This window comes from Panthera onca, chromosome A1 (genome assembly GCF_046562875.1).
Source record: "Panthera onca isolate mPanOnc1 chromosome A1, mPanOnc1 haplotype 2, whole genome shotgun sequence".
NCBI classification, from domain to species: domain Eukaryota; kingdom Metazoa; phylum Chordata; class Mammalia; order Carnivora; family Felidae; genus Panthera; species Panthera onca.
The window spans coordinates 99272863-99291574 of NC_138339.1; positions in this window are offsets into that span (position 1 = coordinate 99272863).

Genomic DNA, 18712 nt, shown 5'->3' on the forward strand with positions numbered 1-18712 from the left:
CCCATTTGCCCTTCAAGGCTCGGAAGTGATTTCAGAAACCGAAGACAAGAGACCAAATATTATGAAAAAAGATGTTCCCATTGCTCTTATCACTGAGGAAATTTCAAGGGTTTTGGGAAGCTGTGAGCCAGGAACCAGAGGGCTAAGACCAAATACTATGAGAAATACATATTTGGTCACTGAATGGCCAAGCTACTTACACAAGTTATTTTATTTTTTAATGTGGCCTTATGAGAAGGGTATGGTCTTTTGGATTTAGATAGATCTGAATTGAAAACTTGGATTCAAATTTTTTAATTCAAAACTACACTTAGTAGCAAAATACAGTTCAGCTAATAGCTAATATATAAAACATCATCTAGCTGATAAAAACCTTTCAAGATATCTCACTCAAGAATTCTTTCACAATGTGTATACATACCAAATTAGCACATTGTATGCTTTAAAAAAATTTTTTTAGTGTTTATTTATTGAGAGAAACAGAGAGAGAGAGAGAGAGAGAGAGAAAGAGCATGAGTAGGGGAAGGGCAGAGAGAGAGGGAGACACAGAAACTGAAGCAGGTTCCAGGCTCTGAGCTGTCAGCACAGAACCTGAAGCGGGGCTCGAACCCATGAACTCACATTGTACACTTTAAATATATTCCAATTTTATTTGTCAGTTATACCTCAGTACAGCTGAATAAAAAGTAAACTTTGAAAAGTTAAAATAGATAGATAGATAGATAGATAGATAGATAGATAGATAGATAGATGTATATCTATCTATATCTATATCTATATCTATATCTATATCTATATCTATATCTATATCCCAGGAGAAGAATCGGCTACTGTTAAATAATAATTTCTGTTGAAATTTCCTGGGTCACCTTGCATAGCTAGAACTCTAGCTAGTGACCCCATCAAAACTGAATACCAATCTGTATGCTAGCATGGGACTTAATAATTAAATTCTGACCCATGTTAGGTAGTCATAGTTACAAATTGGTCACTTTATTCTTGGAGATGAAAAGGGATGGTCCGCTCAAAAAGCTGGTTTCATGTCATTGGTTAGAAAAGAAGAAGAGGCTACAGTTTCAAAGCTTGTCTTTAAAAGCCTGATAAAAACATACATATTTTGTGGTTGTTAAAATGAGTACTTTGCAGAAAGTATCCTCTTTTTTATTCTATTTTTGCACGTGTATAACACGTGTTGAAAGAAAACTTGCCTCAGAGATAAAGAGAATGATCACACCACATGGAGCTGACAGGACTTGAATATATATTTTCATTCAGAGCATCTAACTCAGTAAATCATTCTGCACAGAAAGAAATACTTTATAATCATCTGTTGGTCCACTTCTAACATCTTGCTTTACCTACTAAACCCCCTGAATAAAAAATCCGCGGCCAATAGAGAAGCAGCAAACATTTTCCTCAGAGTATTTTAGGGCAGGGCTTGCTTTCTGTTCACTGACATGTTTATTGAATACCTACTGTGTGTTAAACTCTGTCTTAGGAACTGGGTATAGAGCTGGAAGACTTTTATGGCCTCTCTCCTTAAAAATTTAAAATGTTCCAGAAAAACAGACCTTGAAACAATCATTATAATGGTGATGAGGGTTACACAGAGTTCTACTGGAGTGTTACAATAAAGGATAACCTATTCCAGAGGCTCCAATCCAAGAAAGGAAGTTTAAATTGAGTCTTGAGGATAACCAGGAGTGAACAGGCTCTGTGAGCATAGAACACCCATGCAGAAGGAAATATCAAAGAGAGGAGAAAGCAGTGCAAGCTAAGTTTCCGCTTTGCTCATTTTCAGATTTCCTGGGCAGTTTGATCTAAACTTACTGTATTTCAACTGATTTATGGAACATCCTGGACTTGATTTCCATCTAAACTCACAGCATCTACTAAATCAATACTAGTCAAATCATGGTCCCCTTCCTAGCAGCAACAGCTTATAGGAAATGCATGTTCTTGGTCCACCCCTGTACTGGTTTCCTAGGGTTACTATAACAATTTACCATAAACTAAATGACTTAAATCAACAAAAATCTATTCTCTCACAGTTCTGGGAGCCAGAAGCTAGAAATCAAGGTGTCAGTAGGACTGTTCCTTGGAAGTCTCTAGGGAAGGAAGAATCATTCTTTGCCTCTTCCAGCTTCTAACAGACCCAGGTGTTCCTTAGCTTATGGCTACAAAACTCCAATTTCTGCCTTCACATGGCTATCTCCCCTGTGTGTCTTTTCTTCTTCAGGATATCTTATAAGGATACTTGTTATTGGATTTAGGACCTAACCCAATAATCAAGGGTAGTCTTATCTGGAGATCCTTAATTATACCTGAAAAGACCCTTTTTCCAAATAATGTCTCATTCACAGTTTCCAAGAGATAGAATGTGACCATATCTATATCTATGTGAATGGAGGCCACCATTCAATTAACTATACCACCCATTAAATCAAAATCCCTGGGTATGGAGATTTTGTTAAACCGGAGATCTGTGATTGAACAAATTTTTCAGGTGATTCTTGAGAGAATGAGAAATGAGAATCTCATTTCTCATGAAACCAGAGAGAATGAACAAAGAGAAAGTTTGAGAATCACTGGACCAACTCCTTCCCTGCTCAGCTGGAGTCTATTATTAGCTTCTCCTAGTCAACTCTTTGTTACTGCTGGTCTCAAAAAAATATCTTTACAGAAACTGTGAAATGTTCATACTACATTATTAAATGATGACATATTTAAATAGTTACTTTTGAAAGAACCAAAGAATTAACCTTTTCATTTTCTCATAAATAAAAGAACATTTTGTTATGGCTTGATGACAATGTCATATATTAAGGCAGACCATTTTGTACATAGGGCAATCTTTATGTACCAAAGTATATGGAAATCAAATGATGAGAACTACTAAGAAAAACAGAATTAAACTTCATCATTTACTATGTCAAGGACATTAAATTTTTGAACATTAGAAACATAAAATCTTCTGCTTTTAGAAAACCATTACCTATCGTTCCCGGCAGTAATAATAAAAATAGTAAAAACTACAAATGTGAGGTTTTACTTTTTATTTATTTATTTTTTAAAAAAGAGAGAGAGCATGAGTAGGGGAGAGGGGCAGAGGGAGAAAGATAAAGAGAGAGAATCTTAAGCAGGTTCTACACCCTGCACAGAGCCCAACACGGGCTTGATCCTATGACCCTGGAATCATGACCCAAGCCAAAATCAAGAGTCGGACACTCAATCGACTGTGCCATCCAGGTGCCCCCAAATGTGAGATTTTAAGGGTTTTTTTGTTTAAAAAGAAAAAAATGAAAAGAATGAAAGTATATTATGTCCTAATCCAAGTATCCATAGAGATTTTGCTCTTATTCCAAGGTCAGGTCTATTACCCATTTTAAAGATGAGCCAGGTTTAAAGGTTAATTGTATTCTAAAAACCTACAGTAGTCTTAAACTGTCAAATGAAAATCTTTCTAAAATTTCTTCATCTTTACAAGCTCTTAAAGATCCTTAAAGCATTAGTTTTGGCTTTTCAATGTAGTTAAATTTTATTTACATTTTTCACAAAGAAATACTTAGCTTGCATATGATAGATAGATAGATAGATAGATAAATTCAAAACAATCAGATAAGACTGAAAACTCTAGTTGAAGTATTTTGCAAACATTCAGAAACACACACTAGAAAAAGACACACACAGAGTTTCACACAAATGTACACACTGTTGGAAAACACAACCAGTAGTCTATAAAAATATACTTTTATAGCTCAGGATTTGTTTGTCTTTGCAGACCATGAATTTCGGTTCCCTTTCTATTATAAATGTAAGTGTGCATGTGAGTATAAGTGTGTTCTGTTTCCTTCACTCTAATGAAAAACTGCACTCCTGAAACTTACCATTTATAACCACCTGCTCTTCCATTCACCCCACTACCCTATGGGTAGAACCTGCTTTAATACTCCCAGCTACCTCCCTAGAGCTCCACCCCAATTTATTCATTCAACAACTATTCATTTGGCATTTATTGTGTGCCAGACACTATGGATACATAAGTGAATAAGGAAGAAGTTCTGCCCACATAGAACGTTCTTTCATGCTGGGGGTGGGAGCTGTGGAGGGGAGATGTCATGGGGGATAAGAATGAAGGAGAGCACTGGAGATCAAGAATATGATACCGTGTGATCATATTTCAGACATTATGTGCCAAAAGTATTAAAACCTCACAACAACCCTCTGAAGTTGAATATTATCATATGTCTTCCAATGAGGAAAATCAGATTCAGTAGAATAAAATACTTTGCCCCAAAATACAAAACTGGTATTTGATGAAGCCAGGATTCAAACCAGGGTTGCTTGTTACAGATGATCTACTCTTGACTACATCATCCAGACTGCCCCATATGAGATTGAAACTTCAATACATTCCTCAGCTTTCTCCACCCTCATACCCTCAAACCCTGATATCTTAACATGAACCAGGCTGAGCCACACAGGTACAAATTAAATGGAGTGTAGAAAATTTGTTTCTCAAGTCTGCCTAATGGGAGGCAACTTAAAACAAGTAGTGCCCAAATTTTCTAAGTCCAGCAGAGATTATTCCTTCCACCAATTCCAACTTGTAGTCAAATCACTATGAGCTTAAATCTTAGTGAACTGAATGTTCTAGCTTCCATGACTGTCTCTAGGGTAGTATCTGAGTGTTAGGAAAGTATATGGGAGCATTTCCTCATTGGTAAGCTGTATGTCACTTCTCTGAGGTCATGTCTCTGCTGGTGTCTACTGGGAATGTAACTTGTCTTTCCTCTTGGTTCAAGGTATTCAATGCTTCCTCAAGTAGAGCTCTTGACCACCAGCTCCTCCTCTGTTCTCTGGTGCTGACAGTTGTCTGGGTTCAGCTGCACTCCTTTTCATCCTTGGCAGGAAGTACAAGCAGCATTCTTTTGGTGAAGGTCCTTTCAACAATGCTAGATGACCTCCTCGCAAGTAACTTATCAGCTCTCTCTCTTAGCTAACCTATGTGTCCCCATGCTAGGACCCCAGCAATAACTGGATCTCAGAATCCATGGGCAAAATGTTTTTGAAATTGATTGATTGATTGATTGATTGATTGGTGGGAGGTGTCTCTGGCCCAGTCTTTTCCATCTATACCATTCTGCCATTTTGCTAAGCTAGCATGCAGCAGGGAGTTTCTCTTGGAGGCTCACAGTTGTTCCAGATTTTGCCTGAGATTTTCCTCTCTTGGATCCTGAGATGAAAGGTAGATCTGAGAGGGTGGAGACACATACATGGATGGGGTACAAAGAGTAAAGTCACTACACTTGCTTCTAATTTCCTTTGTCTTCTCTCCAAACTCTTTCCTTTCCTCTAGCTTGGATGTCATTTACTAAGTTTAAAGATTGGGGGTAGAAATATAAACATGTTATTTCAGTTCCTCAAATCAATTTCTAGTCTCTTCTATCCCGTATCCAATTCAAACTTAGAATCAAAGACTAAGTCAAATTTGTTCTGGCTGTGAATTATTCCTACATCAACAGGAGCTTTCTGCCCACTGGAAAGATGGGCAGCTATAGAGGTGGACTGGACATAGTGCAGTAATTAAGGATTTGAAATACTATCCCATACTACTAACAACAGCTATTTAACAGAATTATAACTTTTAACTATTTCATCATTCTAGTCAGTGTACATAGGTAGACAAAACTATAAAAAGCGAAGTTATGTGCTAGGTATCTGCATAGACTCCATATTTTCTTAAATAACAACATAGATGTTGGATTAACAGCAAGAGGTAGACCAGTACAGAAGCCAAGAGAACACTCATATAGTGATTTTGATACACCGTTAAAGAAAACCAGATTGGTGGTGTTTGAAAGCATTTAGAATCTTTCAGAGTTGAACTGGGGATTTTCATGATTCTTTTTAAATATCTATCCTCACCTCTAAAAAAGCAATAAGAAAAGAGATACAAAAAAAAAAGTGGAGGGAATGACACTGTAATTGTCAGATAATTATTTGAATGCCTCGCTTTGTTCAAAAACAAATAATGATCTTAACAAAGGTGGTGACTTTAACAGAGTTTAAAAGGCAAATAATTTGAAATAAAAAACACAGGGGTGTTTAATATGTGGAGTTGCTTAGAAAGTGGTTTAAATGCAGATTAGCTGGATCAGTGTTTCCCTAGCAGAGAAGCAATTACATTTAAGAAAATTTTTAAAGGTGGTTACTAAGCAACTATATTCAGCCTACATGCATTGTTCATCATCTCTGGTAAATTATAGAAAATGACAGCCTGTCATTATGGAACAGAGATGTACAAAATTAGGGCATTGTTATTCTACGTTCCTCCTACAGGAGAAAGATCAATTATATCTTTGGCAAGATGATTAGGTCAAATAATTACAATAAGGATTAAATGTTAGTGTGTCATGGTGAAAATGTGTAAAAAGCCCAGGGATTTTTCAAAGAATGACCCCTGTCAGCAGGTACAACCCTACTTTGACCTAACTTCACATCATATCTTTTCTGTCACAGCAAGAAGAGCTCAAACACTCTACTTTATTGGGAGAATTTTAAGTGAATCTTTGGTAGAACAGCTCTATAAGAAAGAGACATATATTAGTATTATTCACAACTTAGAATTATTTATTCTTTCTAATAAATTAATGATATGCTTGGAGTTAGTGCTGTTTTGATAGTGGTACCTTAGTGACTACCTAACTATTCCTTTAGATGAGAAGATGGATGTAGCAGATGAAATCCAAATGACCCTATTTAACAGTACCAGGAAAACCCTCCATTTCGTGGGTAACAAAATTATTTCTTTTAAAAGAGTATGTCACTGAATTTACTAAACATATGACCAATATACCAGATAAGGTTAAGTGTTCTAGAATTTCAGGGAAAACTGTTGAATGAATGTATTTGGAAGTTTTGTTCATTCTCTAGTTACAAAAACAATTCCTATGGTTGGATAAAACCAGATCTCTAAGTTTCCCATTTCCATTTCAAAATGCATTATAAAACAACACATCTTTAGAAATAATAACGTCTTTCCTTTGGACCATTTCCCATATATCTTCTTAGCAGATAATGATCAAGTTCAGGGAGCAATAATGAACACAGAGTGGCTGTTTCTTACCACTCAGCAACAACCATTTTAAACAGTTATTTCTCTCTAACAGTAGCTCTCACTATCACATCAGTAAACATTATGAGGAAGGAAGAAACTTGCTTCCCAGCCCCATTCATTTCACCACATCTTATTGCCATGGAGGACACTGTTATTGACTGTTACCTAGAAAACTGAATGAGAAAGAGAAGACCAATGTCAAAACTAAAGAATGAACAGAAACTGCTGGGCAGGAAGCCATTCCAGAGCCCCTCCCTGCCTTGTCATGGTCCCTCTCCAGGACTACAGGAATCTTCTTTTTATTCCTTTTTTCCTTCTCTCTTCATTGTCTCTACTTAATAGATGTTCTCTTTTCTCCTAGTTTCTGCTTCTTCATAACCTTGGTTTACCCATGGCCTTGTCCATACAGCATGGTATTCCTTCATCTCTATTTCTCACTTCTAACTAGGTAATTCCTTTGCATCACTTAGTTACATTTTGGATAAAGGGAAAATAATTAACCCAGTTTATCATTTTGAGCCAGATAATGTTACAGACCACTACCTAGCCTATGAAATGGAGTATCCAAAATTCTTGGACACTCTGCCTACCCAGAGATGGAGGTCTAGGCCTTCTTCCATTCAATGTGAGTTATGTGAACACAGTAGAAACAACACTATCCCAGGTCCAGGACCTGGCCTTAAGAAACTAGCAGCTTATTTTTCTTATTTTATTTGAAGGGAAGGAAAAATAAGATAAAAACAGAGAGGGAGGTAAACCATAAAAGACTCTTTTTAAAAATGTTTTAATGTTTATTTATTTTTGAGAGAGAGAGAGCGGGGGAGAGGCAGAGAGAGAGTGAGACACAGAATCCAAAGCAGGCTCCAGGCTCTGAACTGTCAGCACAGAGACTGACTGGGGGCTTGAACTCAAGAACCGCAAGATCATGACCTGAGTTGAAGTCAGACACTTAACCAAATGAGCCACCCAGGTGCCTCATGAGAGACTCGTAAATACAGAGAACAAACTAAGGGTTGCTAGAGGGGTGTTGGGTGGGGAGATGAGCTAAATAGAGGATGGGCATTAGGAGGGCACTTGTTGGATGAGCAATGGTTGTTACATGTAAGTGATAAATCACTAAATTCTACCCTTGAAACCACTATTACACTATATGTTAACTAACTTGGATTTAAATAAAATTAAAGGAAAGAAAGAAAGAAAAAGAAAGAAAGAAAGAAAGAAAGAAAGAAAGAAAGAAAGAAAGAAGAAAAGAAAGTAGCAGCTTGCTCTTGGAATCCAGCCATGACGCTGTGAAGAAGTTCCAGGCCACATAGGAGGCCAGGTAGGTATTGTGGCTGACAACTCCAGCTGAGGTCCTAGTCAACAGCCAGCATCAACCACCAGGCATATGTGAGTAAAGCTGCCACCACATGATACCAGTCCCCAGCCATTGAAACAATCCCAGCTTTTGAAGTCATTTTGGTTGATGCATCAGATATCATGGAACAGGGACAAGCCATTTTTACTGTGCCCAGTCTGAATTCTTGATCCACAGCACCTATGAGCACAATAAAATGCTTGCTTTGTACCAATGAGTTTGGGGATAGTTTGTTATGTAGCAATAGATAATTGGGAAAGATTTGATACTGTAAATCAATTATCTATGGCGGTGTCAGTTAATAATACATGTTAGTGGCCTAAAGTAACAACAATCATTTTCATTTATCTCCTGTTTCTAGGGGTCAAGAATTTGAGAGCCTTCAGCTGGAGGGTTATAGCTCAGGCACTTCTGTGCAGTTGCAATCAGAGGAAGGCTGGAGCTAGTAGACCAGCAGGGCTAAATCTACTGGGAATTGGCCAGGCTCCTCTGCTAGTTCTGAACTTTCAAGGGCTCCCTGTGTGGTCTCTCCAGGGGGCTAGTTTGGGCTTCATGTCAGCATGGTAGCCTTGCAGTGATAAAATTCTTTCATGTTAGTTCAAGGCTCCAGTGTGACTATTCCAGTGAACCAGGTAAAAAATATATTGCCTTTTTGACCTAACTTTCTAAGTCACACAGCATCATTTTCACCATACTCTCATTAACTGGCCACTAAGTTCAGCTTAGATGCAAAGAGTAGTGTGTGTGTTGGGGCAGGGGGGTGTTTTGGGCTTTGTCTTTCAAAAAGAGTGTAAAATAATTTGCCTCTTAAACCACCATAGTTTAGTTCTGGATCAAAACTTATTTATATTTTAAGGAGCTATGCCCAGGGTTGGTGGGATCATAGGTGCATCCACAGCCACTCTTTTGTTAGGGGCTACAGTCAGGGATGTCTCCCTACACCCCTACACTGGCTGACTCAGACTACTACACCCTTTCCTTCCTGGACCCAGGATCCTTCTTCTTCTTTATGCCCTATGCTTTGCATTCTGTTGATCCCATCTCTTGGACATTTCTTGAAGTTCCCTTCACTGGCATTTAATACTCTTTATACCAAATTTACAAGGAAGAGAAAATATCCTTCTTCCCACATACTCAGTTCTAGAGATGCCATTTCCAACATGGTCTAACTGACATGTTTACAAGTACAAATATGCTAATCTTCTGATAATAGGACAGCAATCCAAAGTCATGACCAGTTATAACATCCGGAAAAACTGTCAAAGAATTGCTTTAAAAGCTACTTGCTTGCCTGGGTGCCTGGTGGCTCAGTCATTAAGCATCTGATTTCGGCTCAGGTCATAATCGTACAGTATGTGACTCAGAGCCCCATATCAGGTGAGCACAAGCCCCATTTCAGATGAGTCCCACTTCTCTCTTTCCCTCTTTCCCTCTCACTCACCTGCACCCTCTCTCTCTCTCAAAAAAAAAAAAAAAAAAAGCTACTTGCTGGTCTCAAAGTCCAGAGTTGTCAGTGATATATAGCCTTTTTCTAGTCTGTTCTCCTTTTGTCCTGCTCCCATCCAGATGTTATTTCTTTTCTTTTTTAAATTTTTTTTAACATTTTTTATTTATTTTTGACAGACAAGGAAAGATGGAGCACAAGTGGGGTAGGGGCAGAGAGAGAGGAAGACACAGAATCTGAAGCAGCATCCAGGCTTTGAACTGTCAGCACAGAGCCCTTTGTGGGGCTCAAACCCATGAGCCATGAGATCATGACCTGAGCGGAAGTTGACACTTAACCGACTGAGCCACCCAGACACCCTCAGATGTTATTTCTTACCCTTTCATTGACAAACTGACCAATGGTAAACATTAAAGCATTCTAACTACAATGAAGGAAAAGTAAGTAATATTTATGATAACAATTTATATTTGAATAGAAGCAAAATAAAGAACCATTTGTTAATCCTGAAATTCTAGATTTATATATTCATGATCAAGTAATATTTATAAATTTTTATATTCTGCATTTTCCTTTTAGTATTGTAAACTTTTTGTTATTACCATAACCTCATAAGTCATGCATTCCCTTCTTATATTCTATGACAAAAATTAGTCACATGAAGAAAAAAACTAAAGCAATAACTTAAGGAATTCACTATTTCTATTTTTCCTCATTACCTTACTATTAATAACAAACATTTTACTTTTAAGTTGAATTAGCTAATAAACTAATTTGCATAATTATAACTGTTAACCATTTCTTTTTATATCAAGGGTTTTTTCCCCTTAATTTAAACACAATACACATAAATTCATGGGTAAACTTGGTGGATTGAATATAATTGGGTTTTTTTTTCACTGTTACCTCCTGAATTCCAACTAAAATGAGAGGAAAAGGAGTTAAAAACTAGATACACTCCCACAAACCAGGAGCTAATTATAGCATATGAGAGATGTCAACAACTTCTGGAAAGTGAAAACAATAAATGAGAAGTAGCCTAATTGACCAGAGAATGATGAAACCTGAATCTGTAATTGGAAATCCAATAAGAAGTAAGCTAATTATGTGTCAAAAACTTGATAAGTTACAGAACTGTGGGAATCCGCAAGAATTAGATAAACCAGGTATCACTGAGTCCACAGTTCAGGTTCAGCCAAAAGCAAGATAATTTTTTGAAAATCTCTATAAGGAGTCAATAGGACACCTTTGCCCAAAGTACTCCACCAGTCCCTTCAGACAAGGCAGGAAGATGACTAGAAGACCAGAAATCAGATCAGAAAAGTGATCAAGAGACTCTGGCCTGAGCAACACCAGTCATAACTGAGTGTAGAGATGGGGTGATTTATTGGAAAAGATAACAATACAAACTAAACCCTAATCCACACAGTTGCCAGTCCTATATCACCCAAGACAGGAAGGGGGAGGTTCCTCTCTGAAGAAACTGGCCTAAGAAGAAAAACCTATAAATATTGATATTTAAGGCTCCTCTTAGAAGATGGCCTAGATTCCGAACCAAATCATACAACTTAAGAGTATTCAATTCAATAAGCACCTAGAACTTCCATTTAACAACATAGAATTTCTATTAAGTACTTTAAGACCTCATTCTTAAATATGAATGGGCCATCATTAATTACCAGATATCTGAGGAAAACCCAAACATGAAACACAGAGACCAATAAAATGGGTCACAAACAAAAGGAACTCTGGTGAAAGAGAAAAAGCAGAGAGAAAAAACAAATAAAATAAAGAAATATCTTGTAAATAAAATATCAGTCAGATAACTGAAAACACAACATCCATAAAATAAGAAGTCTATAAAAGAAAAAAGGAAAAAAATCAAAGCAAAAACTTGTTTAATTAAAAAAATTAAAAACTTCATATCAAAGTACACAATTAACAAAGTGAAAAGAAGTGGGAGAAAATCATTGCAAATCATGTATCTGGTAAAGGATTAATATCCAGAATATATAAAGAATTCCTTAAAATTCAACAGAGGGGCGCCTGGGTGGCTCAGTCGGTTAAGCATCTGACTTGGGCTCAGGTCATGATCTCCCGGTTCATGGGTTCAAGCTCTGCGTCCTGCTCTGTGATGACAGCTCAGAGCCCAGAGCCTGCTTCAGATTCTGTGTCTCTCCCTCTCTCTGCACCTCCACTGCTCATGTTCTGTCTCTGTCTCTGTCTCTCTCTCGAAAATAAATAAACATTTAAAAAAAATTTTTTTAATTCAACAACAGAAAACAAATAACTTGATATAAAAATAGAAAAAGGTCTTCTTTATCCAAAGAAGATACACAAAAAGATGCTCAATATCACTAATCATTGGGGAAATGTGAATCAACATCATAAGGAGATATCACCTCACATCCATTATGATGGCTTCTATAAAAAACAATAATAACAACAATAGAAAGTAACAAGTGTTGGTAAGGATGTGGAGAAATTAAGCTCTGGGTACACAGTTGGTATGAATATAAAATGATATAGCCACTATGAAAAACAGTATGGTGTTTCCTCAAAAAACTAAAGAAAGAAATACCATATAAGCCAGCAATTCCACTTCTAGATATATATTCAAAAGAATTGAAAGCAGGGTCCCAAGGAGCTATATGTGTACCCTTGTTCATAGTGGCATTATTTACAATAGCCAAAAAGTGAAAGCAACCAAATGAATATTGACAGGTGAATATCCAAAATATGATACACGCATACAATGGAATATTATTTAACCTTAAAAAGGAAGGAACATACTACATACTACTGATACATACTACAACATGGATGAACCCTGAGGACATTATGCTGAGACAAATACACAATTTCACTTACACGAGGTATCGACAATAGTCAAACCCACAGAAACAGAAAGTAGAATGATGGTTGACAGTGGCTGGAGAGAGAGGAAATTGGGAAGTTTTCAGGTTTGAAAAAGGTCTGGAAATGGTTGTACAACAATGTAAACACACTTAATACCACTGAACTTTATACTTAAAAGTAAGATGATAAATTTTATGTTATGTGTATTTAATTGCAAATTTAAAAAATTAATGGAAATGTAATCATAATGCATTATGTGGCTCAGCTATGGACAATGTGTACATACATATTCACAATAATGTAGCATCCACTATTTATTTAGACAAAAATTGTGATATATTTTCAAGATAGAAGTTTAGAGTAAGGGAGGATGGAAGTAGTTCAAGAAAACAAAATTTCAAAGATTATCAATAGATAATGTCTAAAATTGAACAATCAGTAGAGTAGGGGCAACCTGGGTGGCTCAGTCAGTTGAGCATCTGACTTCGGCTCAGGTCACGATCTCACAGCGTATGTTCGAGCCCCTCGTCGGGTTCTGTGCTGACAGCTCAGAGCCTGGAGCCTGATTCACATCCTGTGTCTCCCTCTCTCTCTCCCCCTAACCCACTTGCATTCTGTCTCTGTCTCTCTCAAAAATAAATAAACATTAAAAAAATTTTTTTAAATAAAAAAAAAAAAAGAAAAATCCGTAGGGTAGCATAAACATATTATTCAGAAATAAAAGACTAACCCCACGCTGGTCTTAGGGTGTTTGCTCTCAGCTTTACATTTAATCCTTCACCTGCTCTGTTCTATCTAATAAGGGAGGTATCTAATCTCTGCAGTCTGCATTCTTGAAGCTGCGATGTCTGTTGGAGACAGCTGATTTGTCCAATGGGTGGCACTGTCAAGAAACCAAATGGCAAGGGGAAGCGAAATTGTTTTTTCCCTCCTTGTGCACCACAGGTGCCACCTCAAGCGATGTCTGGGTTTCTTCAGTGGTTCCAGCTCCTACCAGATAAACCCTTTGAGGTTCTAGGTGCTGCTTAGGTAATATAACTACCGGGACAAGGAGAATTTCCTCCCTTCCTCTCCCAGCCAAGCCTTCTTCATGTTGCAAATCTTTTAGTTGCTCACCATTCCCTATTTGGCTTCTCAGCTTTTCTATTACTAGTTCCTGTTTAAAGAGAGTTTTGTTTCTACCTATCATGCAGCTGGAAAGTTATCATTCCCACCCCATGTACAAGAGAAAAATGAATGAAGTACAAATTCATAATTTTTCTTTAACCCATCAGAGGACTGAGATCAGAGGGCAGTCAAGTAAACAGAAAGCCAAGGAAAGACAGGAGTCTCCAAGAAGCTGGAAGCACTAGCTCGCCTGTGACAGAATATAGGAGAAAAAGGCACTGAGGACCATACAAGTGGGCAAGAAGAATTCAACTATAATTCTTAACAAGTTGCTAAACACCCTACGTGGACTAGTGTAGCTATCACAGAACCCCCTGGGAGCTTCAGAAACAAGGGGAGCTCATGCCCACTTGCAGTTCTTCTCCATAGACCTCTAAAGGTGCTCATGAGAAAGATCTGAGTAGACTGGGAAAGGCATGAAGCCTACCTAGACTCTTCTCTGCTGTGGAACAAAAACCTTAAGTTACTGGGGGGAAAGCTATAAACCCTGTCATCCACAGTAGAAAGTGATAAGCAAAGGATGGACACTGTAAACTTGAAAACAACCTCTAAAAATAAATAAACTAAATAAAGCTAATAAGTCAATAGTAAAAATAAACGAAATCTTAAAAAATACTCAATTGACCCCAAAAAAGAGGAAAAAAGAAACAATGAAGAGAAATATGAAAAACAGGTGACAAAATAGTAGTTTTTAATTCAACCATACCAATAATCACACTAAACATAAATAATCTGAACATTCTAATTAAAAAAAAAGATTATCAGAGTGGATTAAAAGAAATCCACAAATAAGTCAAAAGCAAGGTATAGAATAAGATATACCACACAAACAATAACCATTAGGAACCTGGAGCGGCTATACTAATATGAAACAAAATAGAATTCAGAACACGAAATATTACTAGAGATAAGGAAGCAAATTTCATAAAGATAAAGGGATCAATTCATCAAGATGACATAATAATCCTAGATTTGTATTTGATATTACCATTTATAAGAAATAATTATTTGGACATTCAGATGACCAAAATATATTTTTCATACATTTTTGGTCTTAGTCTATGGTTCCTGGCTCACAACTCCCAAAACCTTGGAATTTCCTGAGTGTTAAGAGCAATGGAAGGATCTTTTGTTATATTTGGTCTCTTGCCCTCAATTCCTGAAATCACTTCAGAGCCATAAAGGTGAAATGGGTGTCTTATCATTCATAACAAGCCCTTTTCCACCACAACTGGGTTTATGTTAATGAGGTGACGTTTGGAAAGCTGGCTGCCAGGGAACCAATCATGAATAGAAGGTTGGAAATTTCAATCCCTGATTTCCAGGTATGGGAGAAGGGTTGCTGGTTCAATCAGTCACCAATGACCAATTATTTAATCAGTCATGACTATGTAATGAAGCCTCCATTAAAAGATGTCTTGAGATATCTTCAGTGCAAAAAAGTGGTTTTATTAAAGTATGGGGACAGGACATGTGAGCAGAAAGAGCTGCACTGGGGTTGTGAGGAGTGACTGATTGTAAACCTGGGAGCTGTGGGTGGCGGGGGAGGGTGGGGGGGAGGTGGGTGGTAAAGGCAAAGGGGAAGCTCCCAAAAGGACTTTCATATTTTGAAGAAGACTGACAAGATACTGGAGGCTTTGCTATTGTTAGGCTATTGATAAGATTGCCTTTGTCTTGTAAATCACTAAGACATTTGTAAACTGACTTACACTCCTGTCCTGCATAACTGTGGTCTTTATTAGTTAACTATTTGTTTCTTCCTTCTCTTAGCTTTAGGGCAGCCAGGAATGCCTGGGGAATGTCACACCTATCCTACCCAAGGGGGGAAAGGGGTTTGTGGGGTATTAGCTTGCCTTATGCTCCTTCATCAATAGTACCAGGCCCCATACTCCATGGGAACAGAAGCTTCTTTGTTTGGGACCTCACTCTATGTACATCTTTACTGGTTGTTGATTTGTATCCTTTAATACCCTTTGTAATAAACTGGTAATCTAGTAAGTAAACAGGTTTCCTGAGTTCTGTGAGCCACACTCACAAGTTAATCAAACCCAAGGAGGGAGTTAAAAGAACCTCTGATTTATAATGTAAGGAAGTAATATAATTTTCCCTCTACCCTTCTTGAATCTTGACTGAGACCTCCCCCCAATAATAAAAGATAGATTTACAAGAAAAAAGCAAACAGAAGTTTAACAACATATATGCTTCCTATATATACATAGGAGATAGCAGAAAACCAAGTAACTTCAGAAATGGCTCAAAGCATCACCTTAAATACCATCTTAAGCTAAAAACAAAAGAAAGTTGTTGGAGGTTAGGGGCTGGGGGGGGGAAGGCCAGTAATGGGAGGCTACCAGGAAAAGCACAGTAAACATGGGTATGGTTGTTAGCCAACTTAAGTCATGGCCTTCTCCATTGATAAAAGTTTTAGAAATTCAGTCATCCTCTTCCTTGTACAAAGAAGGAAACATCCTTACATATGGTGATATCCTTATAAACGTAAATTTCTCTTACAAAAGGGTAACTTTACTCAGTTTTCAGAGCTCCTGTGTCTGTTTCTTTAAAAAAACGTAAATTTCTCTTACAAAAGGGTAACTTGACTCAGTTTTCAGAGCTCCTGTGTCTGTTTCTTAAAAAGAACCAGTCCAAAATAATCCTTGTGCCAAAGAAACATATTTCAGGGTGGTAAATTCTGTTTCCCTTCAATAGCCAGTTAGTCAGAAGCACAGTTAACAACTCAGACCTGCAATTGGCATCCTGAATTGAAGGGGGTCATTGGAACCTCCAATCTGTAGCTGATTAGTCAGAAGCACAGGTAACAGCCTGGACTTATAATTGGGAGTTGTGGGGGGCGGGGGGGAGGTGTTAATTTTGTGAAACTGAATCCTTAATCTGTAATCTGATGCTATTTCCAGGTAGACAGTATGAGAATTGAGTTGAATTATAGTACACCCAGCTATTGTAGTCTAGAGAATTGTTGGATGTGGGCGGGGGTGGGGGGGTGGGGGGGGGCGGGGAATCAACTACTACACACATTGGAAATTGGGTCCCAGAAAAGTTATTTAGTGTTTGTACCCTGTAAGAGAGATTCAAAATGCCTGAAGAAAAGGCTGAAAAAACTGAAAGGAAAAAGAGACAAATACACAAATACAAAAAGTGGAGAATTCAATGGTTTTCTTTCAGTAATTGATAAAACAAGTATACAAAATAATCAGTATAGATGAAGACCTGAAAAACACAACCACCTAACTTGACCTAACCTGTAAATATAGAATACACTACCCAGAAAAAGAATAAACATTCTTTTCAAACACATTCAGTCCACTAAAACAGACCATTTTCTGGGCCCTAATTTAAAAAGATTGAAATCATATAGAGTATTTCTCTGGCACAGGTAATTACATTAAATTAATATTTAATAATTAATATTAAAGCAATAACAGAAAAATATAGGGAAGATTCCTAAATATTTGGAAATAAAACAACATACTTCTTAATAACACATAGGTCAAAGGAGGAGTCACAAAGAAAATTAGATAATATTTCAAACCAAATGGTAATATAATATATCAAAACCTGTGGGATAAGGTTAAAGCAGAGCTTAGAGGGAAATTTATAGCATAAAGTGCTTATATTAGAGAAGACCTAAATGTAAAAGAAAAAATTATAAAACTTCTAGAAGAAAAACATACACTCTTGATACAAGCAGAAATCTTTAAGTAGGACATAAAAATCATGAAGCACAAAAAAAAACGGACTTTTATCAAAATAAAAACTTCTGTTTTTCTAAAGACACCATTAAGAAAACGAAATGACAAACCAGGACTGGAAGAAAATATTTGCAATACATATATGATCATTAATTTTACGTGTCACATCAATAGGGCTAAGGGATGCTGGGATACCTAATAAAACATTCTTTCTGGGTATGTCTGTGAGGCTTTCTCCAGAAAATATTAGCATATGAAATAGTGAACTCTGTAAAGTAGATGACCCATCCCCAAAGTGGATGGGCACCATTCAATCCTTTTAGATCCCAAATAAAACAAAAGACAAAGGAAGAATTAATCTGCTTTCTCTCTGTTTGAGTTGAGACCTCCATCTTCTCTTGGAAACAGTGCTCCTGGTTTTCAGGACTTCAGACTCAGATAGTGACTTAAACCATCAGTCCCAATCCTCACCCCTTTCAGATGTGGATTTATACTACCAGCTTTCCTGGTTCTCAAACTTGCATACTGGAGATCCAGGGACTTCTTGACTTCCAAACTAATCCTGTAATAAATCTCCTGTTATATACGTTCTATTGGTTCTGTTTTTCTGGAGAACCCTAATACAATGCACAGCTGACAAAGCATTTGTATCCAGGATACATAAAGAACTCTTAAACTCAATTACAAGAAGACAAACAACACAAGTAAAAATTGGCAGATAAGCACATGGAAAACATATGTCTCAACATCATTAGTCATAAAGGAAATGTAAACTAAAACTACATTGAGATTGACTATACTCCCACTAGAATAGTTAAAATTAAAGATAATGACAATACCAAATATTGGAGAGAATGTAGAGCAACTAAAATTTCATTCATTGCTGGTAGGAATGCAAAATCATACGCTTCAGAAAACAATATGACAGTTTCCTATGAGGTTAAACCTACCTTCCTGTAAGACCCAGAAATTCCACTCCTAGGTATTTACTCAATACTTCATCCACACAAATCATTGTACATGAATGTACACAGAAGCTCCATTCATACTAGCTGAAA